The 27120-nt window shown below is 43.2% G+C and overlaps 2 non-coding genes across 2 annotated transcripts; one reads left to right on the top strand and one right to left on the bottom strand.

The window, feature by feature from the left end:
- Positions 1-1280: 1280 nt before the first annotated feature.
- Positions 1281-1418, bottom strand: LOC119927899. The gene has a single exon (XR_005450865.1). It is a non-coding gene; the product is annotated as a small nucleolar RNA SNORA7 (small nucleolar RNA).
- Positions 1419-17992: 16574 nt separating this feature from the next.
- On the top strand, positions 17993-18130 carry LOC119927854. The gene has a single exon (XR_005450821.1). It is a non-coding gene; the product is annotated as a small nucleolar RNA SNORA7 (small nucleolar RNA).
- The last annotated feature ends 8990 nt before the right edge of the window (positions 18131-27120 follow it).

Consider the following 27120-nt stretch of genomic DNA (forward strand, 5'->3'; position numbering starts at 1 on the left):
GTTGGGGAATCTAACTAAACAAACAGATTTTCACGTGCAGGAAACAGCATGCAAAAAGAAAACTTCTGATTTAATTTCCTTGTTACGTCCTAAAACCGCACCCACAGCTCTCTAAATAGGAAAAATGCAAGGGATGTTGTGCATCCTTCTAGCAGTTCTTCTTCACCGATGCTGAAAAGTGGTGTGGCCTAGTGGAAAGAGCACTGGCCTGCGGGGTCAGAAGACCTGAGCTCTAATCCTGGCTCCTCACATTGCTGTGTGACCTTGGGCAAGTCACTTAAGTTCTCTGTGCCTGTTTCCTCATCTGTAAAATGGGGATTAAATGCCTGTTTTCCTTCCTCCTTAGTCTGTGAGCCCTGTGTGGGATGGAGACTGTCCCTGACCTGATTCTTAGTAAAGTGCTTGACACACAGTAAAGTAATTAATAAATATCACAACTATCACTGTGACTGTTTTGCTGGGCACCTTGATGGAGCAACTGATCATCTCTCTCCAACATAACAAACTCTCATCAGCTAGGAACACTCTGTGCTTTCCCAGGCTTTCAAAGCATGCCCAGAGTTATTATTCCCAGTGAGTTACCACAGCATGTAGAAAACCAAGTCAGCAGAAAAGAACAATTTCAGTCTCTTTTATCTCTGATGTGCAATGGGGCAGAAAAATGTGAAGTTTAGCTAGTGACAAGAAACGAACGCTCTGACTGAATGGGGTTAATAAAGGGATTCCTCCAGTTCTTGAGGAATGAAACTGTCTGTTCCTTTTCTGGACCCTGTGCTCAGGAATGACCAACTACAAGTAATATTTACTGCTCCTGACTTGGTATTCAAACAGCCAACAAATTTCACCCTGCATCTGGATTCCCAAAACACCAATACTCTTGTCTCTAATGGAAAACTGTCTAGAAACACAGGACTCTGTGAGCAGAATTTAGAGAGTCATCGTCCTTTTAAAGCAAATGGGAGGGAAAGGAGTAAGCCTCAGACATCTCAGCTACACACCCTGAGTGGAAGGAAGGGCGTGGGGCATGGGGCTCACCAGAGAGAAGTCTAACAGCCAACCATTCCCTTGTGTTGTTTTAGGCTGTCGAGTCATCTTCCACCCATAGTGACTCCAAGGACACATCTCTCCCAGAATGCCCCACCTCCATCTGCAATTGTTCTGGTAGTCTATCCATAGAGTTTTCTTGGTAAAAATATGGAAGTTGTCTTCCATGCAGTAAACTTGAGTCTCCGCCCTCAGCTCTCTCCCATACTTCTGCTGCCCAGCACAAGTGACGTTTGACGTGTAGCAGACTGCCTTCCATTTGCTAGACACTGCCCAAGCTAGGAATGGAATGGGTAGGCCTCCGCTTGACTCTTCCTCCCATAGCTGAGACTGGTAGAGTACTAGAAACTCTACAGGTACAGTCCTAAGAGGGGATCTATTCCCTACTAGCCAAGAAAAGGACAGCCCAGCTCAGGGGGTACAAGTTCACTAGTCCTCTTGGAGTTCTTGTGGGAAGGGGAGTCCCTTTTTGCCATTCATTGTGCCAAGCATTGAAGTAAGCACTGGGAAAAATACAAGATGATCAAAAGTCAGGCACAGTCCCTGTCCCACATGGGGTGCACTGTATAAGGTGAAGGGAGAGCAAGTACTGAATCCCCATTTGCAGAGAAGCAGCATGGCTTAGTGGAAAGAGCATGGGATTTGGAGTCAGAGGTCATGGGTTCAAATCCCGACTCTGCCAATTGTCAGCTGTGTGACTTTGGGCAAGTCACTTAACTTCTCTGGGCCTCAGTTACCTCATCTGTAAAATGGGGATTAAGACTGTGAGCCCCCCGTGGGACAACCTGATCACCTTGTAACCTCCCCAGTGCTTAGAACAGTGCTTTGCACATAGTAGGTTCTTAATAAATGCTATTATTATTATTATTATTATTATTATTATTATTATTTGACAGATGAGGAAATTTAGGCACAGAGTCATCAAGTGACTTGAACAAGGTCACTGAGCAGGCAAGTGGTAGAGTTGGGATTAGAACCCAGCTCCTCTGACTCCCAACCCCGTGTTTTTTTTTTCTCTAGGCTACCTTACTTCATCTGAACTAAGGATCCCATGAGTACTTGAGAGAATGAAACACATCTCTAGGGATAGGGCAGTAGGGGCCTCCTGTTTGAGCTCTGTCCCAGGGCCTACCAGCAAGTCCTGTTGTTGCTGGAACAGCAGTGATGGAGGAATAGCTCTCAAGGTCAGACAGTGTAGACATTGAAAGAACTGATTCTGGGAAGGGAGCTGTCTTTCTAGAGCTTTTAAGTGCTAGGCTAGCTCTGCTCCACCTTCCCCTGAGGCCCCTCATTTGCTGAAGCTTCAGTTTCCTCACATAGAAATGGAGGATAAAAGCATCCCCAGGGAATTTTTTTGGAGAAGAGTCCATTAGTGCTAAACACCTCACAAGCATGCCAAATTATCTAATATTTTGTTCTCTTTAATGCCTGCTAGTTAGTCATAGATAATCCTGAAAGAAAAGGCAACATTCAAGTTAATGTGCTTTAAAGCATGAAAGCGGAGGCAGGCAAAGCTAGGGAAGCAGTACTCCTGTATCTACATGAACCTGGAGGGCTCATCGTGATGGCCCTACTCTGCCTGTCTGTACTGTACTCTGTACTGGACTGGACTGGTTTCTGCAAGCTGAGGAGGGAAAGAGAGAGAGGTTCCATTCTATCTTCATAATAATAATCATGATGATGATGACATTTATTACAGGACAAGCACATCAGGCCAGACTCAGCCCCTGCCCCACATGGGATTCACTGTCTAAAGAAGGGAGAATATGTATTTTATCTCTATTTTACAGTTGAGGAAACTGAGGCACAGCAAAGGTAGTCAAAGTGCCCTTGGCAAATGGCAGAAAATGACAATAATAATAATAATAATAGCATTTATTAAACACTTATTTGTGCCAAGCATTAACTAAGAGTTGGAGTTGATAAAATGAAAGCAGGTCAGACACTTGGAGAAGTACCATGGCCTAGTGGAAATAGTGCGGTCCTGGGAGTTGGAGGACCTGGATTATAATTCTAGCTCTGCCACTAGCCTGCTGTGTGACCTTGGGCAAGTCACTTAACTTCTCTGTGCCTCAGTTCCCTCATCTACAAAATGGGAATTCAATATCTGTGTTCCCCCCTATGTAGAATGTGAATCCCGTGTGGGACTTGATTCACCTTCTATCTACCCCAGTGCTTAGAGACAGTGCTTGACACTTAGTAAATACTAAACAAATACCACAGTTATTATTATTATTATCATTAGACCCAGTCCTGGTTTCACACGGAACCCTTCATTCATTTCCCCTCCCAGCCCTACAGCACTTAAGCACATATCTGTAATTTTATTTATTTATATCAATGTCTGTCTCCCCCTCTAGACTGTAAGCTCATTGTGAGCAGGGAATGTGTCTGTTATATTATTATGTTGTAGTCTCCCAAGCACTTAGTACAGTGCTCTGCACACAGTAAGCATTCAATAAATAAAATACAATTGACTGACTAACTCAAAGTAGGAGAGAGAAGGAGTATTGAATTCCCATTTTTAAGATGAAGAAACTGAGGCACAGAGAAGTTAAGTGATTTGCCCAAGGTCACAGCAGGCAAGCAGCAGAGCAAAGATTAAAACCCAGGTCCCCTGACTCTGGTCCCATACTCTTTTCATTAGACTGCACTGCTTCTCACTAGAACTTAGGCCTCTTGAATTCTGATCTTGTGCTCTTTCCAGTAAGCCAAACTGTCTCACTATCATTTCTGTTTCTGTGTGGCAAAGACTCAATGCGAGAATGCCCCTTTCACCCATCCTTTCTTCTTCCCAGCTCCATCTCCCAAATCCCTCACTCTTTCTAGTGGACAGTACAGTGGAGTGGAAAGAATATGGGAAGAAGTCAGAGATGCCAGGTTCTAGTCAAAGCTCAGCCACTGTACTCCTAGGTGACTTTGGGCAAATCATTTAAACTCTTTATGCCAGAGTTCCTTCATCTGTAACATGGAAATAATTATGCCTCACAAGGAAGTTTTGAGGGCAAAGATTAATAATAATAATAATTATTATTATTATTATGGTGATACTTGTTAATCACTTACTATGTGCAAGGCACTGTTCTAAGCACTGGGGTAGGTACAAGATAATCGGGTTGGACACAGTCTTCATAGGGTTCACAGTCTTAATCCCCATTTTACAGATGATGAAACTGAGTCCCAGAGAAGTTAAGTGACTTGCCCAAGGTCACACAGTTGACAAGTAGTGGAGCTGGGATTAGAACTCATGACCTTCTGACTCCCAGGTCCATGCCCTATCCACTAGGCCATTAAATAATTTGAAAGTGATTTGTAGGGGATTGCTTCATCCAGCCTTTCAGGGAATTACACAAATCAGCCAGTGGTATTTATTTAGCTCTTACTGAGTGCAGAGCACTGGACTAGGCACTTCAGAAAGTACAATACATTGGATTTGGAAGACACATTCCCTCCCCTCAAAGAGTTTTACAGTTTATTCAGGGAAACAGACATTAAAATAAATTAGAGATAGGGGAAGCAGCAGAGCATAAGGATATCAATCAATGATATTTATTGAGTGCTTGCTATGTGCAGATCACCAATCGTATTTATTGAGCGCTTACTGTGTGCAGAGCACTGTACTAAGCGCTTGATCACTATAGTAAGGGCTTGGGGGAGTTCAATAGAACAGAGTTTGTAGACACACGTTTCCTGTCCACAACAAGCTCACAGTCTCAAAGGGGAGACAAATAGTAATATAAATAAATCAGCTACAGAAATGTGCATAAGTGCTGTGGGACTGAAGGTCGGGTGAATGCCAAGTGCCCATAAGAAATAGATCCAAGTGAGTAGGTGACACAGAAGGGAGAGCGAGACAGGGAAAGAGTCAGTCAATCAGTTAATCGTATTTATTGAGTGTTCACTGTGTGCGGAGCACCACACTAAGCTTTTGAACTTAATTGGGGAAGGCCTCTTGTACATAAGTGCTTTGGGACTTAATGGTGAGTTGAATGTCAAAGTGCTTAAAGGGTACAGACCCAAGTGCTTAAGTGATGGAGAAGGAAGGGCAAATACAGTGGAGAAATGAGAGGTGAGTAGGAAAGGCTTCTTTGAGGACATGCTATCTTTGTAGGGCTTTAAGGATGAGGAGAGTGATAATAATAATAATGATGGCATTTGTTAAGCACTTACTATGTGCAAAACACTGTTCTAAGTGCTGGGGAGGTTACAAGGTGATCAGTTGTCCCATGGGGGGCTCACAGTTTTAATCCCCATTTTACAGATGAGGTAACTGAGGAACAGAGACGTTGTGACATGTCCAAAGTCACACAGCTGACAGTTGGTGGAGCCGGAATTTGAACCCATGACCTCTGACTCCAAAGCCCGGGCTCTTTCCACTGAGCCGCGGTCTATCATATATGAAGGGGAAGGAGTTGCAGGCCAGAGAAGAGGATGTGAGCCAGGCGTTGATGGCAAGACAGATGAGATCAAGGCACAGAGAGCAGAACAGCACTAAAGAAGCAAAATGAATGAGATGGGATGTAGTAGGAGATGGAGAGTGGCTTGTGTGCCTTAAATAATGATGGCATTGGTTAAGCGCTTAATATGTGCCAAGCACAGTTCTAAAGCAGATGGTAAGAAGTTTCTGTTGGATGCATAGGTGGATGGACAACAATTAGAGGTTTTTGAAGAGTGAGGAGATGTGTGCAGAATGATTTTTTAAGAAAAATAATCCTGGCAGCTGAATAAAGTATAGACTGGAGTGGGGAGGCAGGGAGGTCAGCTGGCTCTTTGTGTAGTCTGAAGCAAAAACCATCCCAAAGACCAACCATATGTAGGAGCGTCACACGTTTTGACAATGTTCATAGAATTACAATTCCTTTTCTGGTTCTGCTATTTGGTTTTTCCTCTCAAAATTAAATAAGATTTTTTTTCCACTTCCACTTTAGTATATTTATGAACAATGGCTATGACCATCAAAGAACTTGCCATTGACAATTTTGGATTCCATCCAAGCCCATTAAAAGTCTTCCAGTGTGGCTTCAGTTAAGCTTTATTGTTCAATAGTCCATCCTACTCTAAAACCATGAGGCTAGGAGAGGTCACCAAATGAACAGCTCCTTTATTGACTATTAGGTTTTTAGAATGTATGTCCTTCCCAATAACTAAATAAGAACCATCTCCAAATCCCCCATAATAAGGGATTGTCAGAATTAGAGCACCCATTAAAACTCAACCTTTCCCATTTCACTTCTGAATGATTCACTGTCTCTCACCTTCATGAGATTCAAGCCGTCTACTGCAGAATCTACAGCTTGTAAACAAACTGAAAAACATCCTTTTTCTGAGCTCAACAGTGGATCTATTCAGAAATGATTATCATGATTTCATGATAGAAAGAACCATAGCCTAGTAGTAAGAACATGGGTCTGGGAGTTAGAAGCCTTGGGTCCTAATCCCTGCTCTCCCACTTGTCTTCTATGTGTCCTGAGGCAAGTTACCTCACATCTCTGTGCTTCAGGTACCTCATCTATAAAACGGGGATTGATGACTGTGCTTCACGTGGACATGGACTGTGTCCAACCTGAATAGTTTGTATCTGCTCCAGCATTTAGTACAGTACCTGGCACACAGCAAGCACTTAACTATTACCATGAAAGAAAGAAACATTTTGTTTGTTTTTGCTGCTCACCGTTATTGACTCAAAAACTGACATTATCCAGTGGAGATATTGGATCCCCAAGTGTCATAATGCAGGCCTGGGTCCTTCCACCCCCCCTGCCCTCCCTTGCCCTCCCCAGCCCTCCCACCAACCTAGCCAATCATCTCCTCTCTCCCTTTTCATCTTTGTTGCATTTGGTTCGACAGCTCAAGAAGGGGAAAGTCCTTCTTCCAGGGGACAGAGCCCACAGCCCAGGCTGCAGAAACTGAGAAATTAGTCTGATAGACTTCCTCCCTCCTCCAGTGCCCCATTCTCTTCCCATTCATCTGATTTCCTAAATAAAGTTCATCCTGGTTCCATGAATGTGATGACTACACTGAACTTGGAAACGGGAAACAAATGCAGCTCAGGGGAATCATTAAGTGATGATGCTGGAGCATACGATGGAGCTGGGATTCTTCAGTTGTGTCTGGCTAAGTTCAGTTACAGAAACTGCCTGCAGATACAGAGTAGCCTATTCTCCTGCTACTTGCTGACACATTCAAAGTGTTAATAATAGCTTTATACTCTATTTCCCCTATTATTTATTTTAATGTAGACTGTAAGTTCATTATACCAAACAACTCTATTGCACTGTACTTTCCCAGGCACTTAGTACAGTATTCTGCACCCAGAAAACACTTCAGAAATACCATTGATTAATTAATTGACTTAGTAATAATGATAATAATAGCATTTGTTAAGCGCTTACCATGTGTCAGGCACCGTTCTAAGTGCTGACAGAAATAATTTAATCAGGTTGGATGCAGTCCCATTCCATATGGGGCTCACACTCTTAGCTCCATTTTACAGATGAGGTAACTGAGGCACAGAGAAGTTAAGTGACGCCCAGGGCCACACAGCAGACCTGTGGCAGAGCCAGGATTAGAACCCATATCTGACTCCCAGGCCTGTGCTCTATCCACTAAGCCATGTTGCTTCCAATGAGGGACTTGTAATTGGAAATCAAAGTATAGGGACTGGATTTTAGAATTTAGGGAATGGGGAGGCATGAGCCCAGAGAAATCATAACTGCTATTACCTTTCATAAAGAAAGCCTATTGTGATTTGATAATTCTCCAAACCCAGATTGAACCAGGACATTCTGATTTCAATTGGCCTCAAGCTGGTTAGGAAAACATTCACTGGTCCCCAAAACTGATATGCCAATGGGAAGGAGCATCAGTAGAAACCCACTTGGGATTCAACTCTGGTTGAAAAGTGTTCTGCCTAACCAGAGGTGGTGGTAATTATTTATGCCACCAGTAAGGTAAGGGTTTTAATAAGATTCCATAAGGTCTCCTTGTTGGGGGTGACCCTTGATCTAAGGAGCTTCTTGGGAGGGAAATCTTGTCCTCGGGATTATAGAGTTATTAAAGGTTATTGTGCTTGAGCTCAGAGAGAAGCAGGGGCACTGAGACCCTGGGAGTGGGAGGAATGGGAGGAATTCTGGGGCAAGGACAGGGCCATCTGAAACCAAAGCCCAGAGTGTGAAGCTCTACCCAGTCTATAGTCCAGGTGGGGACTTCACTCACCTGTGGTTGGAGTAGTTCCATTAATGAGAGGAATGGATACCAAGCATGCACCACTGACCCTGGGTGGCTAGGATGGGACAACTGATGATCCAGACTGCCAGGTTTGCTGGGGGCTGTTGACACCCTTCCAAAGAAAGGTGGGCCCAGCTTCCATAATCCTATGATCCAGTCCCACCCACTCAAGGGGTCTAGCCCAGCTCATCCAGGGCTCTGTCAGCCATTACCCAGAAGCTCTTACATGATATCATGCTAGAATAGGGAGGGAGCATTCTCTTGGCCAAGAGCCTGGGCCATTGGATTGATGCTGCCAGCGTTAATAAGCAGAGTAGCCTAGTGGAAAGAGCATGGGCTTGGGAGTCAGAAGGACCTGGGTTCTAATCCCAGCTCTGGCACTTGCATGCTGTGTGACCTGGGTCAAGTCACTTCACTTCTCTGGGCCTTGGTTACCTCATCTGTAAAATGGGGATTAAAACTGGGAGTCCCATTTGGGACATGGACTTTGTCCAACTTTTTTTTTTAATGGCATTTATTGAGCGCTTACTATGTGCAAAGCACTGTTCTAAGCACTGGGAAGTTTACAAAGTGATCAGGTTGTCCCACAGGGGGCTCACAGTCTTCATCCTCATTTTACAGATGAGGTAACTGAGGCCCAGAGAAGTGAAGTGACTTGCCCAAAGTCACACAGTTGGCAAGTAGGGAGCTGGGATTTGAACCCATGACCTCTGACTCCAAAACCCGGGCTCTTTCCACTGAGCCATGCTACTTTAGTTTGTATCTACACCAGCGCTTAAAAGAGTGCTTGTCACATAGTAAGTGCTTAAGAAATACCATCATTATCATTATTATTGTCATTACTATTATTATTAAGATATTATTATTGGTCTTTGCCTCTCCCTTCCATGTTGCTCTGGCGGGGAGCATTTCCCTCAGCACAGTGCGGGCCCTAGGTTGGCCAGACTCCTTGTCCAGTCAGGACATATTCCCTGGCTAGCCCAAGAGTCATTTGTCAAGCTGAGCACCTGTCTGTTCCTTTCTTTGGTTTCAGTCTGGTTGCAATCTGCTTTTTCTCCCGTTTCTTTCTGACACGTTCCCTCTTGCTATTATTATTATAGGTTGGCTCTGGTCTTATAACAGGCCATACCCTCAATAGGTTCAGGTTACTTGTTTGGGTAATCTAGTCCTTTCCCCAGTATTTCCCTTGAGAAAGAGGTAAGAATCCCCTGGAGTTGTCTGATAAAAAATAATAATTAATAATAATTGTGGTATTTGTTAAGTACTTACTATATGTCAAGCACTGTACTAAGCACTAGGGTAGATATAAGATATTCAGGTCACACCTGGGGCCCACAGTCTAAGCAGGAGGGAGGACAGGTATTGAATCCCCATTTTGCAGATGAGGGAACTGAAGCACAGAGAAGTTAAGTGGCCTGTCTAAGGTCACACAGCAGATAAGTGGCAGAGCAAGGATTAGAACCCTGATCCTCGAACTTGTAGGCCTTTGCTCTTTTCAATAGGCCATGCTGCTTCCCCAGCACCTACTTAGTGTCTCTCTCGTCCAAGACTCTTGAAAAAAATCCTTTCTGACCTAACTACTCAGAGTGATACGTTCATGGTAATTTGGAAATGTACAAATGTTATTTCTTTTGCTGTGAAATTGTTGTTGAGTTATTCGAGCTTTCTTTATTAATTCTAGCTCCCTTCCAAGAATGCCCCCTTTTCAAATGAACCCAATAATCCAACTGCCACCAGACACTCTTGGAAAATTGAAATGCAAAATTCTAAATCTTCCTCAACCATTCTCTTTTTAATATATCAAAAATGGTCTCACCTTTAAATCAGGTTTTCCTTGCCAATTGTATTCATCTCAACAGCGTGATTCACCTACACTCTGTGCTCTGAGCAGGAATAGTAGTCATGAGAAGTAGGATGACTCCCTGGTAGGTGATCTCTTTCTGACCCAATTCAGCCCTTGTAGAGGATGTTTGCTTACACCATTTTTTTTTCAAAACCAAATTGAGCCAACTACCAGAATCTCTAGGGGAAGGATTATGGCCTAGTGGAAAGAACACCAGCCTGGGAATCAGAGTACCTGCGTTCTAGTCTCAACTCCACCACTAGCCTGCTGTGTGACTTTTGGCAAAGTACTTAATTCTTCTGTGCCTCAGTTACCTCATCTGCTCCTCTGTGCCTCACTTACTTTATCTGTAAAATGGGATTAAATCACCTTGCATCTGATTTAGTGACCCCCATGTGGGACAGGGACTGTGTCCAACCTCATTATCTTAGAGAAGCAGCGTGGCTTAGTGGAAAGAGGATGGTCCTGGGAGTCAGAGGTCAAGGGTTCTAATCCTGGTCCCGCCACTTAGCTGTGTGTCTTTGGGCAAGTCACTTAACTTCTCTGTGCCTCAGATCCCTCATCTGTAAAATGGAGATTAAGACTGTGAGCCCCATGTGTGACAACCTGATTACCTTGTATCTTCCCCAGTGCTTGGAAAATAGTAAGTGCTTAACAAATATCATCATTATTATTATTATCTTGTCTTCCTCATTGCTTAGTACCATACCTGGCACAAAAGTAAGTGTTTATCAAGTTCCATTAAAAAAAAAACTCATGCTATTTAAATCCTGGGAATTAGGCAATATGCCAGAAAAAGATTTGATGATTGACATAACTGTAATAACAATAATTGGCCCAATCAATCTGCACCAGATACAGTAAATAAAATGGGAACCAGACTTGCCTTGTATCAATATCCAGGTTATTTGATAATAAAAATATTTGGTTTTGCTAACATCAGTTCTACATATGGGCCCTCTGGTTCCAAGTATCTTCATCCTGTCTTTCTCAGGCAATAGCTCTATATCTTAATAGAAATCCTCTCTTTGGCTTTGGGTATCAAACTAGGATTATTGCTGCACTGGTATCTTGACTTTCCCAGAAAGAGCCCCAGCTTCATATCATGAGCAGAAATGGAATGTGGATTTATGAGGTTCCAGGGTTAGGTCCCGGTGGATGAAGCTCCACTTTCCACAGAGTGGAATAGAAGGAAAAGAAAAGGGCAGTAGTGATGGAGATGGCTGCCCTCCCTCCTTCCTGGCTAGAAACAGGTTCTTTCTCTTCTAGGTCTCAGTACCTCATTCGGAAACCTCCTGACCAGGCTCTCACCAAGAAACCCTACTGTTTCAGGCCTCCATGTCTGCATGCTCCCTTTCCCCTGGCCTCCACTAAATGTCAGAAATTGCACTTAACTGTCACAGAACTGATCCCCTCCCATATTCCCTTTCCATCTTCCAACCACACACAATTTAGAACTAAAAGTGAGGAGAGAAAGGAAGATTTATGCTGAGGAGAAGGCATTAAAGGGAACCTTTGAAGTTCCTCTCCTGGTACCCCTAATTTCAACTGAGAAGACTCCTTCTTACCATCTCTACCCAGAAACACCCTGGACAGTCTCCCCATCCAGGAACTGCATCCTCCTTGCAAAGCTTCCATCAGTCACAATCTGCTCCTGACTACACTCAGAGAATTCCTCCCGGGCTTCACTCAGGTCCTGAAGCATCCATCCTGGACTCCATCTTTCACAAGAAGCCTTCTATCTTACCCTAGCCTTTCCCACTCCCTGTGACTTGGGCAAGTGACTTAATTTATCTGTGCCTCAGTTACCTCATCTGTAAAACAGGGATTTAATACCTGTTTCTTACCTACTTGGACTGTAAGCCCTGTGTGGGACAGGGATTAAGGGACATGATTATTTTGCATCTTCCCCAATGCTTAGAACAGTGTTCAATACATAATAAGCACTTAGCTAATGCTACAATTCATAAATCAAGCCTCAGGGCCATAAATGAATTAGGTGGAGGAAAAGTAAGAGTTATACTGTCCTTTTTAAATGCCAATAGCCAACTAACTCAGCAGTACAATGGCATTGGCATGTGAATAGGTGACCCACATGGGACTTACAATCTAAGTAGGAAGGAGACCAGCTATTGAATCCCTATTTTACAGATGAGGTAACCAAGGCACAGATAAATTAACTTGCCCAAGGTCACAGAGTAGGTACATAGCAGAGCAAGGATTAGAACTCAGGTCCTCTGACTCCCAGGCCCATCATCTTTCCACTAGACTATGCTGCTCCCTAAGTCTAAATATCTGGAAAATTACGTTTTTATTATTGCTGCTGTTGTTTTATTGTTTTTGCCCAATTGGCTAGATTATTTTTTCACTGCGTTTCTGTTGTCAGTCCCTCATATTTTTAGTTTATGAGTTCCCTGTGGGCTAGGAACCATGACTAAATTATTATCCTTTTACCTTTCCCCATTGCACAAAACAGTGCTTTGCCCAAACCAAATGCTTAGCAAATGTAATTATTATTATTATGAATAGTATTGCAAATACTGTTAATAACAATTTCTTTAATGTTTTTGTAGAATCAGCTCTTTAAATCCCAGACTAATGCAACCAATTATTTTGCAACTTGTCGAAAGATGTTTCCCAGCCAATTTTCTCAGTAAATGATGAAACTCCCACTCCCAGTCACCACGTTAGAGTTGGTAAACATGTTTCCTATCCACAAGGAGCATACAGTCTAGAGAGGAGCTTATAGTCTAGCTCTGTGCCAAAGTGCTGGGTTAGATACAGTACAGTCATATCAGACTCAGTTTCTTTTCCACATGGAGTCTCCAGTCTAAGGATGATGGAGAACAGGCATTGAATGCCCATTTTACAGACAAGGAAATAGAGGAACAGTGAAATAACTTTCCCAAGGTCACAGAGCAGGTAAGTGGTGGGGCTGGGATTAGAACCCACGTCTACTGATTCTCAGTCCTATATTCTTTCCACTAGGTCATGCTGTTTTCCTTTTGCCAAAGAGCTTTCCTAGGAAATCTTCTGGAGATGTCTTCATACACCCTAAAATAATCTGGAATTGGCAAAGTGCTCTGAATTCTTGAGATCTTTGCTCCCACCTTTACATTTAACTTCCTCCAAAGGACATGACTCATCCTCTCTCACCACTTACATTTTCATATCTTTCCTCCTATCAGTCCAGTTACTTTGCAAATCCCCTGAACAAAGACAGTCTCTAATTCCCTGCAAACTATAATTGAAGCAACTGATTTTCTAGAGTTCAAAGAAAGATGGCTCAAGGGACTTTCAGATGGACAAACGGTCCATGGGGAAGGAAGGAAGAGAGAATGAAAGAAGGGAAAATGGGGGACAGAGGGGAGAGACACACACAGGCACTCACACCCACAGTGCTCGAACCAATAAATCTGTCAGTGGGCCTTTGTCAAAAATTCTCATAGAGGACAATGCAAGATTACTGGCTTGGGAAAATGACTCTACTTCCTAGAGGAGAATATGTGAGAACCTTTTTTGCTTTTTGGTGTTCAATCTCTTTAATTTTGTATTTCTCTCCTACTGTGCTTACGGTGTGAAGAGCCCTGTACTAAGCTCTTTAGAAAGTATAATACAAAAGAATTGGTAGACACCATCTTTGCCTACAAGTAGTTTACAGTCTAAAGGGAGAGACAGACATTTTAAAAAAATGACAGACTGGGGTAACAGTAGAGTATAAGGTATATACAGTGGGGCTGTGGGGCTGTGGTGAACATCAAAGTGCTTACAGGGGTATATTCATTCATTCATTAAATTGTATTTATTGAGCACTTACTGTGTGCACAGCACTGTACTAAGCACTTGGAAAGTACAATTTGGCAATAGGTAGAGACAATCCCTACCCAACAACGGACTCACAGTCTAAAAGAGGGAGACAGACAACGAAACAAAACAAAATAAGACAAGTAGACAGGTGTCAGTACCATCAAAATAGATAAATAGAATTGAAGATATATACACATCATTAATAAAATAGAGTAATAAATACATGCAAATATATACAACAGCTGTGGGGAGGGGAAGGGGGTAGGGCAGAGGGAGGGAGTGGGGGTGATGGGGAGGGGAGGAGGAGCAGAGGAGGGGGGTGCTCAGTCTGGGAAGGCCTTCTGGAGTAGGTGAGCTCTCAGTAGGGCTTTGAAGGGAGGGAGAGAGCTAGTCTGGAGGATGTGTGGAGGGAGGGCATTCCAGGCCAGAGGTAGGATGTGGGCCAGAGGTTGACGGTGGGACAGGTGAGAATGAGGCCCGGTGAGGAGGTTAGTGGTAGAGGAGCAGAGTGTGCAAGCTGGGCTGGAGAAGGAGAGAAGGGAGGTGAGGTAGGAGGGGGCAAGGGGATGGAGAGTTTTGAAGCCAATAGTGAGGCGGTTTTGCTTCATATGAAGGTTGATAGGCAACCACTGGAGATTTTTGCGGAGCGGGGTGACATGCCCAGAGCGTTTCTGTACAAAGATAATCCGGGCAGCAGAATAGACTGAAGCAGGTAGAGACAGGAGGTTGGGAGATCAGAAAGGAGGCTGATGCACGAATCCAGTTGGGATATGATGAGAGATTGTACCAACAAGGTAACTATTTGGATGGAGAGGAAAGGGCGGATCTTGGTGATGTTGTGAAGGTGAGACCTGCAGGTTTTGGTGACGGAATGGATGTGTGGGGTGAATGAGAGAGCAGAGTCAAGGATGACACCAAGGTTGCGGGTTGCAGGAAGGGAAGTCAGGGAGAGGATCGGGTTTGGGAGGGAAGATAAGGAGCTCAGTCTTGGACATGTTGAGTTTTAGATGGCAGGCAGACATCCAGATGGAGATGTACTGAAGGAAGGAGGAGATACGAGCCTGGAGGGAGGGAGAGAGAACAGGGGAGGAGATGTAGATTTGGGTGTCATTTGCATAGAGATGATAGTTGAAGCCATCAGAGTGAATGAGTTCATGCAGAGGGTAAGGCATATAGGGGAAATGAGGGCTTAGTTTCCTCCTGCCTTTTCTTTAAAAAGAAATAGAAACAAGGTCCCTTAAGGGGATGGATTTTGCCAGTCTAGATATGTATACAATTATTTTGCATTCATTTCAGAGCACACTTTCAAAGCTTATTAAACTCACATCTCTCCAAAAGGCCTTTCCGAATTAAGCCCTCTCTTAATGATGGTATTTGTTAAGCACTTACTATGTGCACTAGGGTGGATACAAATTAATCAAGTTGGACAGAGTCCCTTTCCCACTTGGGGCTCACACTCTTAATTCCCACTTTACAGATGAGGGATCTGAGACCTAGAGAAGTTAAGTGACTTGCCCAAGATCACATAGCAAACATGAGGCAGAGCCAGGATTAGACCCCAGACCCTTCTGACTCCCAGGCCCTTGCTCTATCCACTAAGCTTCTCTGTTTTACCCTACTCACTCTCCCTTCTGTGTCACCTTTGCACTTGAATCAGTATCCCTTAAGCACTTGATATTCACCTTACCCTCAGCCCATACAGCACTGATGTACATTTCTGTAATTTATGATGTTATATTAATATCTGTCTCCATCTCTAGACTATAAGCCCCTTGTGGGCAGGGAATATGTTCAACCAACTCTGTTGTATTGTACTCTCTCCTACTACAGCCCTACTCTCCTACTACAACCCAGCCAGCAAACTTCACTCCTCTAATGCTAACCTTCTCAATGCACCTTGATCTCCTCTATCTCATCGCTGACCTCGCGCCCACATCCTTCCTCTGGCCTGGAAAGCTCTCCCTCCTCATATCTGACAATTGCTCTCCCCCCATTTCAAAATCTTACTGAAGGCATTTCTCCTCCTAGAGACCGTCCCTGACTAAGCCTTCTTTTTTCTTTTCTTCCACTCCCTTCTGTGTTGCCCTGACTTGCTCCCTTTATTCATTCCCCCTCCCAGCCCCACAGCACAGAACATATATACATATCTGTAATTTTATTTATTTATATTAATATCTGTCTCCCACCCTAGATTGTAAACTCTCTATGGGCCGGTATTTTGTCTGCTATACTGGTATATTATACTCTCTCAAACATTCTGTACAGTGCTCTGCATACAGTAAGCACTCAGTAAATAAGACTGAAAGACTGACTACTCTCCCAAGTGCTTAGTGCCATGCTGTGCATACAATACTCTATTATTATTATTGTTATTACTTATTTTATTTGTAAAGCACTTACTACATACCAAACACTGTTCTAAGCAGTGGGATGGATACAAGTTAATCAGGTCAGGCACAGTCCCTGTCCCACATGGAGCTCACAGTCTCAGTGGAAGGTAGATATTTAATCCACATCAATATCATTGATTGATTTTTTTTCACAAATGTTTTAAAATAGTGGGGAAGTGGAAATTCCTGGAGGACAAGTTTTCTTCCCTCAGTCCATAACATGCAATTTCCCAACCTCCTAGATCATTATACCACAACATATTTCTAAAGTTGAAAAAGTTTTTACCACAGAGGAAAGTTGAAAAAGTTTGAAAATCCTTTGGTAAACTGGAAGCTCTTAATAAATTATTATAAAAATGTTTTAGATAGGTTGATGGATATAAAATTGCAGTTGTGGAAAGTGATCACCTAAAAGTAGGAAATTTTGTTTTCCATTGCTAAAAGTATGAACAAATTTTTTTTTTTTTGCTACTCGAAGTTACTTTTAATGCTGGAGGTCCATTTCTATCAGTCATAGTAGAAATGTAAAATTATTTTTTCTCTAAGCACTAGCAACATCAACACAGATATTTTACTGTAAACAGGGATAAAATACTTTTGGGTAAGTTTAAAATGAATTCTCAGCTTCCACAGTCAATAGTTGGTGAAAATTGTCTTTGCAATAAACCAACTGATTAGCAACAAAACCTGTCCATGTAAGATTCCTTAGAAGAGAAATAATACTTTTAACAGTTTGCCAACTAACTGAAGGGTGGGTTCCTGGAAGGTTTTATAACTTTTCTTCCCACAGCCTATAACATGAAATTTCTCAACTTCCTAGGTTTTTTTTTCTTCCTTGAAACATTTCAGTACATTTTAGAGATGATATTCCTCTTCCATAAGGCTCATTTCAGGATTACCTGTAACAGGGCAAAGCCAGTGTGTTTTAGGAATTGATGGTATTCTGACAGTGCAAAACAGAGCACCAATTGTGAGTTTTCTTTCCCACAACACATAACTCCACTCCTCAAGTCTGCCAGACCACAACTTTCTTCTTCTTCAAATCTCTATTGAAATCCCACATCCTCCAGGAATTTCCAGTACCCCAGGTGACGTGACAGGTTGCATCTTTCCTGTATTAAACACTTAATACAGTGCTCTGCACACAGTAAATTGAATTTCCTGAGTTCTTACTGTGCTTGGGAGAGTGCAATACAACAATAAACAGACACATTCCCTGCCCACAACTAGTTTAGATTCAGCCTCCCCACCTGTCCCACCCAGGTGAGATGTTATGTACAATGAACATTGCCTCAATGCTGAGGCCTTGCCCACATTCCAAGACCTTATTGTTTGTGATCCCATTTTGCCATTTGATGATGACTATGGTGTGGGAGGCATTGATAGCATCTAATATCCCTGTCACTGAGAAAATTGTGTGAATGCATTGTCTAACTCCTATTTTCCAATTTGTCTCACTATACTCTGAAGTATTTAGGAATTACCTGGCCTATTTACTTTTAAAATTTATCTCCCAATTCCTTTGAAGTCATAAAGCATCCTATCAAATGTCTCAAAAGTTCCAATGAAATGTATCTCCTTCTCCTCGAATTATCCCATAGGCAGGACCAGACAGTATGCATGAATATACGAATGTATAGGACCAACATCCTGAGGGTTTTCAAAGAGTAGCTGCCACCATCCCCTTTCAGGTTCGCACCTGGAGAGTTTCCAGTACTCTACCATTCTCAGCTATGGGAGGGAGAGTCAAGCAGAGACCTACCCATTCCATTCCTAGCTTGGGCAGTGGCTAGCGAGTGGAAGGCAATCTACTACAAGTCAAAACTAACCCATGCTGGGCAGCAGCAGCATGGGAGAGAGTCAAGAGTGGAGACTTGAGTTTACTGTGCGGAAGGCGGCAACGGTAAACCACTTCTGTATTTTTACCAAGAAAACTCTGTGGATACACTACTAGAACGATTGCAGATGGAGGTGGGGCATTCTGGGAGAGATGTGTCTGTGGTGTCGACAGCATAAGACAAGACAAGCTGCCATCATAATTACTGAAATAGGAGGCTCAGAGAATTGGGTTTCCAGAAGAAGCAGTTCTCCAAATGAAGCAATCAAAAACTCAAAGCATGGCCATCACTGGGTGTTTTAAATCCTTGGCTCTGCCCTGATTCCTTCCCTTATGCTATGGGCTCAGTGTAGGAAGTGATCCGATCTGTGGGTCTATGGGATTTCTACCACTCAAGTGCTCTTCCTCCCTTGGTCTATTTTAGACTTGCACCTCCCTTTTCCCTCTCTCCCCACCTCTTGCCTCACCACAAAGGTAGCTCTGATACCTCTCTGCAGTAACAAAAAAAAAAAAAGAGTTCTGGCATTTGCACCCCCAGAATTAGCACTGGCACATTCCCACTCAAGATGGATTCTGATCAAGTTCCCGTGACAATGAGCCTAGAAGCAAATAAGTGGAAGACAAACAGACAGTTACTAAGAACAAAATCTTCCTGCACAACCATGGAGAAAAATTTCCCTTGGTCACAGGATGGAAATGGAAAAGCTGTTTCACTAGATTTAGCCAGTTGTTAGCTCCCTGAGGTCAGGATCATTTTTTTTTTGGAATTTACTTATTATGAGCCAGGCACTCTACTAAGCACTGTAGTAGATAGAAGCTAATCAGGTTGGACACAGTCCATGCGTGGCTCAGTGGAAAGAGCACAGGCTTGGGAGTCAGAGGTCATGGGTTCAAATCCTGTTTCCACCAATTGTCAGCTGTGTGACTTTGGGCAAGTCACTTCACTTCTCTGGGCCTCAGTTATCTCATCTGTAAAATGGGGATTAAGACTGTGAACCCCACGTGATACAACCTGGACAACCTGTATCCTCCCCAGTGCTTAGAACAGTGCTTTGCACATAATAAGCACTTAACAAATGCCATCATTATTATTATTATTACATGGGATTCACAGCTCTAATCCCCATTTTACAGAGGAGGTAACTGAGGCACAGAGAAGTGAAGTGACTTGCCCAAGGTCACATAGTAGATAAGTGGTGGAGCCAGAATTAGAACTCAGGTCCTTCTGGCTCCCAATCTCATGCTCTATCCACTAGGTCATGCTGCTTCTCACTGTACTCTCCCAAGTTCTTAAAATAGTGAACCCTTAAGCACTTGACATTCACCCTACCTTTAGCCTCAAAGCACTTATGTACATATCCATAATCTATTTTCATGTCTGTTCCCTACTCTAGACTGTAAGCTCTTTGTGGGCAGGGAATGTGTCTACCAACTGGTGTCCTCTACTCTTCCAAGTACTTAGTACAGTGCTCTGTACACAGTAAGTGCTCAACAAATACCAATGGTTTATTGCACACAGAAAGTACTCAGTAGATACCAATGATTGGTGCTACTTTATATTTCACAGGGGCTCATCAGCCCAATCCCTGCTTTCCCCCCCAGATCAACTTTCTAACATCCCACCCTACACCAAGGCTTCCCCCATTAGGTAGCCTTTTTCTGGAGTGCTCTACTCCCACTTCACCAAGCTCTTTCCCATTAGTCAAACCACTCCTGAAAGCCCACCTCCAGGATGTCTTGCCCAATTCAGGGAGTTCCTTACTGTTCTTGGCTAAACGCCCTCTTATTTCTCACCCCCATTCAGTGCCCTTACCCCTGCAAAGACACAGTGGAAATGCTCTATGTGGTGCATATGTTCAGTGTCTATCCTGTTGCCGCTATGCCTGTTAATGTCAGCACTACCAGGGTTAAATTGTATGTCCCAGAGGGCCGACTTCATCAAGTGCCATATGCCCATAAAGCATGGAATCCTTCTGTGAGGATGAAAGTGGCTCTTGTAGAGAAACAGACCAGTCCTCCCTTTATCTTGTGCTATGTTGATGGAAAACAAAAAAGGTAATGACAAACCTGAAAGGCATTTCATGTAAAATAAACAAATGGAAAGGTTCCAGCCATACATGGTCACAGCTCCTGGAGGTCATCCATCCGTATTTAATGAGATTTGAAACAGGCCTGGGCTGTTTTATTAATGTGAATCACAATTATGCAAGCCAAGTTGCAACAGTGACAATATAAATGGATTTACACCTTGGGCCTCAAGATGTGCCCCATGACAGTGGGAAAGGGATTGACTTTTCTAAAAAATGAAGTTAGAGATTTAACCAAGTGGATTACTAATGGGAGGAGAAAGAGGGTCAAGTCTTATTACACATTACTAGTCACAGCACAACACAGAGCCCTAGTTAAAGTAGGTGAGTGATTTGACCTGGCTTGGAAATTCCTGTACTCCACCTAGCTAAAGTAGCCCAAGAGAGCCCAGATGGCCCAGTAGAAGTTTATGAAGCCTTCACACTTCAGACAGTCCATTCGGTCTGCAATTATTTAGGGTGTGTTCAATACATCTCACTTACAGTTGCTTTTTCTTCCTGCTGGTAAATATATTTCTAATCCTTTTAGGTTCTAATCCTGGCTCCTCCACTTGTCTGCAGTGTGACCTTGGGCAAGTCACTTATCTTCTCTGTGTTTCAGTTACCTCATCTGCAAAATAAGGGTTAAGATGTGAGCCCCATGTGTGACAGAGACTTCGTTCAACCCAATTACCTTGTATCTATTCCAGTGCTTAGTACAGTGCCTGGCCCATAGCAAGAGCTTAATCAATACCATTTAAAAATACAGATATGCTACTACCATGCCTTCACTTCATATTCCTTCGGTCTTGATATGGTCCCAAAAGACATGAACCAAACCTATCACCTAACCTTGTAGACTGTAAGCTCCTTGCAGATAGGCATCATGTATTCCAATTCTATCAATCAATCATATTTATTGAGCACTTACTGTGTGCAGAACACCGTACTAAGTGCTTGGGAGAGTACAATATCACAATATAATGGGTACATTTCCTCCCCAAAATGAGTTTACAGCCTAAAGTGGGGGGAAGACAGGCATTGATATAAATAAATTACAGATCGGGCTTGGGAGTCAGAAGTCATGGGTTCAAATCCCGGCTCCACCACTTGTCAGCTATGTGACTTTGGGCAAGTCACCTAACTTCTCTGTCCCTCAGTTACCTCATCTGTAAAATGGGGATTAAGATTGTGAGCCCCACATGGGACAACCTGATCACCTTGTATCCTCCCCAGCGCTTAGGACAGTGCTTTGCACATAGTAAGCGCTTAACAAATACCAAAATTAATATTATTATTATTAAAGTACTTAGTACAAGTGCTTAATACAATCCTCTGCACACAGTAAGCACTCAATTAGTACCTTAGTTGATTTATCACCCGGGGTACCACCCTATCTTCTGTCCAACCTAGGTCCAAGACGGGCGAGGGGATGTTTCAGGGGAGGGAGAGAAGGAAGAACAACCAGGATTCTATGTGGCCTCCGTCATACTGCCCTGACCTGACGTAGGATACCACATTTGCTTCCATAAGATACTTCACAAGGTTGGCCAGTCCCCAGATACACATCATCATTTATTCCCAGCCACCCCAATGATGTTCTCACTGCATAGACTCTTTCCAGCTGCCCTCTCCCCGAGATCCTCACCCACATCTTCTTTTCCTCTCTGTTCAAAGGTCCTCAAAATCTCTGGGGCCCACAGGAAGCCTAATCGAGGAAGCTGAAGAGATGGGACACTCCCTCTACTTCTGCCACCAGCCCCTCCCTGCAAGCTACTGCTCTTGTTCTGGGAGGGACTGAGGTAGAGATAAAGATTTCTGTTAAATCATATAAAATAAGTACCACTGTATGAGTGTGCTGGTTAGGAGAAGTCCAAACGACAGTGGTGGGGATTATTTCAGTGCTCCGTCCAGGTTTAGTAGTTTAGTGTATTGCAGATGTTTACTAAATTATAAAGTAATCCATACCAGTGAAAGAAACACTCAGAGAATATCACTAAGATATTATGGGGGGAAATGGGTTTAAAAGAGCATTTAGCAGACTATCGACCCAAAAAAGCATTTTACAACACAGGTCATGCTTGCTGCTGTGTTAGTTTGTTCTAGCGAGATGGCATGAACTCATCTGTAAAGTGGGGATTAAGACCATGAGCTCCATTTGAGACATAGACTGTGTCCAACCTGATTACTCTGTATCTGCACCAGTGCTTAAAACAGTGCCTGGCATATAGTAAATGCAAAACAAATGCCATTGAAAACAAAAAAAAATTGCCTGAGGAGACCCTGGTGCCTGCTGCTGCTTTTAAGGTCTCATTCATTCAGTCATATTTATTGAGCGCTTACTATGTGCAGAGTACTGTATTAAGTGCTTGGGAGAGTACAATAGAACAGTGCTTTGCACATAGTAAATGCTTAACAAATGCCATTATTATTATTAACAATAAACAGACACAATCACATCTCAGAGATATTTTGTTCTATAATCACACACTGCACCCATTCCATACCAGTGAGTGAGAGGTCTGCAGTGAGACAGATGAGATCAAGGTACAGTGAGAAGTTTAGCATTAGAGGAATGAATTGTGTGGACCTGGATTGTAGTAGGAGAGTAGCGAGATGAGGTAGGACGGGGCAAGGTGATAAGTGCTTTAAAGCCAATGGGGAGGAGTTTTTGTTTGAAGCAGAGGTAGATAGGCAACCACTGGAGTTTCTTGAGGAGCGGGGAAACATGGTCTGAATGTTTTTGTAGAAAAATGATACAGGCAGCAGAGTGAAGTGTGGACTGGAGTGGGGAGAGGCAGGAGGCAGGGAGGTCAGCAAGGAAGATTATACAGTAAATCAAGGTGACATAGGATAAGTGCTTGCATTAATGTGGTAGCAGTTTGGACGGAGAGGAAGGGAAGGATTTTTGTGATGTTGTGAAGGTAGAACTGACAGAATTTAGTAATGGCTTGAATATGTGGGTGGAACGAGAGAGAGGAGTCAAGGAGAATGTCAAGGTTATGGGCTCATGAGACGGGAAGGTTGGTGGTGGCGTCAACAGTGATGGGAAAGTGAACAGGAGTACAGGTTTTGGGTGTGAAGAAAAGAAATTCAGGTTTAGCCATATTAAGTTTGAGGTGATGGGAGGACATCCAAGTAGAGATGTCTTGAAAGCGGGAGGAAATGTGAAACTGAAGAGGGAGAGAGATTTGTGCTGGAGATGTAGATTTGGGTGTCAACAGCATAGAGATGATAGTTGAAGCTGTGTGAGCAAATGAATTTTCCAAGGGAGTTAGGTGTAGATGGAGAAAAGAAGGGGACCCAGAACTGAAACTTGAGAGACACCCACAGTTTGGGGAGGCACCTGCGAAAGAGATGGAGAATGAGTTGCCAGAGAGATGGGAGATGAACAAGGAAAGGACAGTGTCAATGAAGCCAAGGATGGATAGTGTTTCCAGGATAAGGGAGTGGTCAACAGTGTCACAGCAGCTGAGAGGATGAGGAGGACTAGGATGGAATAGATGCCATTGGATTTGGTGAGAAGGAGATCATTAATAATGGGAAGAGTGTAGACATAAACTGATTAATGTACTATAAAAATGAGAGGAAAATAGCAGACATACATAAATCAATAAGAAATAAAAAATAAACATAAGAAGGCTGAGGAGGTGGATGCAGTGACATAACAAGGAAAGTAGGGGATCAATCAGGCAATGCCTCCTCTGGGAGGTGATTTCTGGGGAGGGCTTTGAAGGAGATGACAGATGTGGTTTGGTGAAGCTGAGGTGAGGATGGGAGTGGTGCTCTGGAAAGAGAGAAAGAAGTGAGCAGTGGGTCAGAGGCAGAAGAGTCATGAGCAAAGGACATTTAGTAAGTTTCCTTGGGAGGATTAAAGTAGAACACAGGCTTGGGAGTCAGAGGGCATGGGTTCTAATCCCGGCTCCACCACTTATCAGTTGTGTGAACTTGGGCAAGTCATTTAACTTCTCTGTGCCTCAGTTACCTCATCTGTAAAATGGGGATTAAGACTGTGAGCCCCACGTGGGACAACCCAATTACCTTATATTTCCCCCAGCTCTTAAAACAGTGCTTGGCACATAGTAAGCGCTTAACAAATACTATTATTATTATTATTATTATTATTATTATCATTATTATTATAAGCTAGGGTTTAGTAGGAGAAGAGAGCAGATTGTCAGGAAGGAGATAACTGATGGTGGCCTTGAAGGCAAAGGTCAAAAGTTTGGGGTTCATGCAACAGGTATTGGCAAGCTTTGAAGAGGGGATGAGGTACTCCAATTGGAATTTTAGAAATACTTATTCCTTAAGGAAAGTGCATCTCCTTAAAATGCTGTGAAAAGTAATTGAGTGGGCTGCTAGGTCCCTGCATTGTTCATTCAGGCACACCCACCCCCATTAGTGAATAAAATGAGGTGGCTTGGTACAAAAAGCACTAAGAAAAATGAGTTGTAGTTTCCTCTTCTCTTAAACAACCAGTAGTGTGTGGTTCTCTTCTTTCTGTGCTAGGAAGCTTTGCAATGAAATTTTCTGGGGTCTGCTTGGAAGGCAGCATTCCACATGCAATGACCTGCTGAGTTTTCCCTAGTTTTTATATTACTGCTAAATTGCACACATTATTTGTTGGCTATTCTGTGAACCCTGGGATTTATCTATTCAGAGAGGAGATGCAAAACCTCTTGACAGATATAAAAGGAGTAGTAATAATACTATTTGCTAAATGCTTGCCGTGTGCAAAGTACTGTGTTAAGAACTGGGAAAGAAATACATGAATGAAGTACAGATACGGCACTCGGACCCCAAGGGGCTCACAATCTAAGAATGAGGGAGGGAGTAGGATTGGTGACAGACACATACAGTCCTCTAGTGTGTAAGCTCCTTGTGAGCAGGGAACGTTTCTACCAACTCTGTTATACTGAACTCTCCCAAGCTCTTAGTACAGTGCTCCACACATGGTATGCGCTCAATAATTATGATTGATTGACTAACATAAGGAAAGGCAAACAAATTGCAAGAGTCTAAGTGGGTGAAAAATGTGATTTCAGACTCCTTGCAGCTCAAACAGTCACAAAAGCCACAGCTGGAGTCATGGTGGTGACAGCCTCAGTGTTCTAAAAAGTGGAGAAGATCAAATCCTTTTCCAACTGCAGCAGGGGTTGATTGGGAAAAAGGGAGTGGAAAGGAGGAAAGGGGGGCTTAGGGAAGGCCTCTTGGAGGAGATGTGCATTCAATAAGGCTTTGAATGGTGGGTAGGGTAATTGTCTGTCAGATTTAAGGAGGGAAGGCATTCCAGGCTAGAGGCAGCGTGTGGGCGAGGGGTTGGTAGCGAGATAGATGAGGTCGAGGCACAGTGAGATGGTTAGCATTAGAAAAGTGAAGTTTGCTGGCTGGATTGTAGTAAGAGAGTAGCGAGGTACAGTAGGAGAGGGCAAGGTTATTGAGTGCCTTGAAGCCAATAGTGAGGAGTTTTTGTTTGATGTGGAGGTGGATGGGCAACTCCCAGAGTTTTCTAAGGAGTGGGGAAACATGTCCTGAATGTTTCTGTAGAAAAATGATCCAGGCAGCAGAGTTAAGTGTGGACTGGAGTAGGGAGAGACATAATGCTGGGAGGTCAGGAAGGAGGCTGATGCAGTAATTCAGGTGGGATAAGATGAGTGATGTATTAAGGTTGTAGCAGTATGGATGGAGAGAAGAGGGCAAATTTTAGTGATACTGTGAAGGTGAGACCAACAGGATTTAGTGATGGATTGAATATGTGGGTTGAATGATAGGAGTCAAAGATAATGCTAAGGTTATAGGCCTGTGATATAGGAAGGATGATAATAATAGTATTTGTTAAATGCTTACTATGTGCCAAGCACTGTTCTAAGCACTGGGGTAAATACAAGGTAATCAGGTTGTCCCATATGGGCCTCACAGTCTTAATCCCCATTTCACAGATGAGGTAACTGAGAAGTTACCCAAGGTCACATAGCAGACAAGTGGTGGAGTCGGGATTAGAACCCATGTCTTTTGACTCCCAAGCCTGTGTTCTTGCCACTAGGCTATGATGCTTCTCAGTGATGGGAAAGTCATCCCTGTAGCAGGAGTCAATCAATCAATCATATTTATTGAAGGCTACTGTGTGCAGAGCACTGAACTAAGTGTTTGGAAAAATATGATACAAAAATATAACAGGTACTCTCCCTGACCACAGTGAGCCTGCAGTCAGTTTAGACACCCATTATACAGATAGAGGGACTGAAAAGAGGACTGGCCTGGTAGTGAGAAGGTCATGGGTTCTAATCCCAGCTCTACCCCTTGTCTGCTCTGTGACCTTGGCCAAGTCACTTCACTTCTCTGGGCCTCAGTTACCTCTTCTGTAAAATGGGAATTGAGGCTGTGAGCCCCACATGGGTCAGGGACTATGTCCAATCCAATTTGCTTCTATCCATTCCAGTGCTTAGCAAAGTGCCTGGTGCATAGTAAGTGCTTAACAAATGCTACAATTATTATTATTATTGAAGAGAATCAGCTCAAGGTTATTCATAACTGTGGTGAACAGAACCCCATTCATACTCAGCACTTGAGCAACTTTACAGAGGGGAGGTGGTTTACCAATCAATCAGTTAATGTACTCTGTTATACTATACTTGCCCAAGCAGTTAGTACAGTGCTGTGCACATGATAAGGGCTCAAAAAATGATTGATTGATTGAGCACTTACTGTATACAGGAGTACTGTACTAAGCACTTGAGAGAGTACAGTATAATAAAGTTGGCACGACATAATCCCTGCCCAAAGAAGTTTACAGAATAGAAGGAAAGGCAGACATTAAGATAAATTACAAATAGGGGAAATGGCAGAATCTAAGCATATGTACTTAAGTGCTACAAGGCCAGGGATGAAGTGAATATCAAATGTTTG

The sequence above is a fragment of the Tachyglossus aculeatus genome, chromosome 4, assembly GCF_015852505.1.
Source record: "Tachyglossus aculeatus isolate mTacAcu1 chromosome 4, mTacAcu1.pri, whole genome shotgun sequence".
NCBI classification, from domain to species: domain Eukaryota; kingdom Metazoa; phylum Chordata; class Mammalia; order Monotremata; family Tachyglossidae; genus Tachyglossus; species Tachyglossus aculeatus.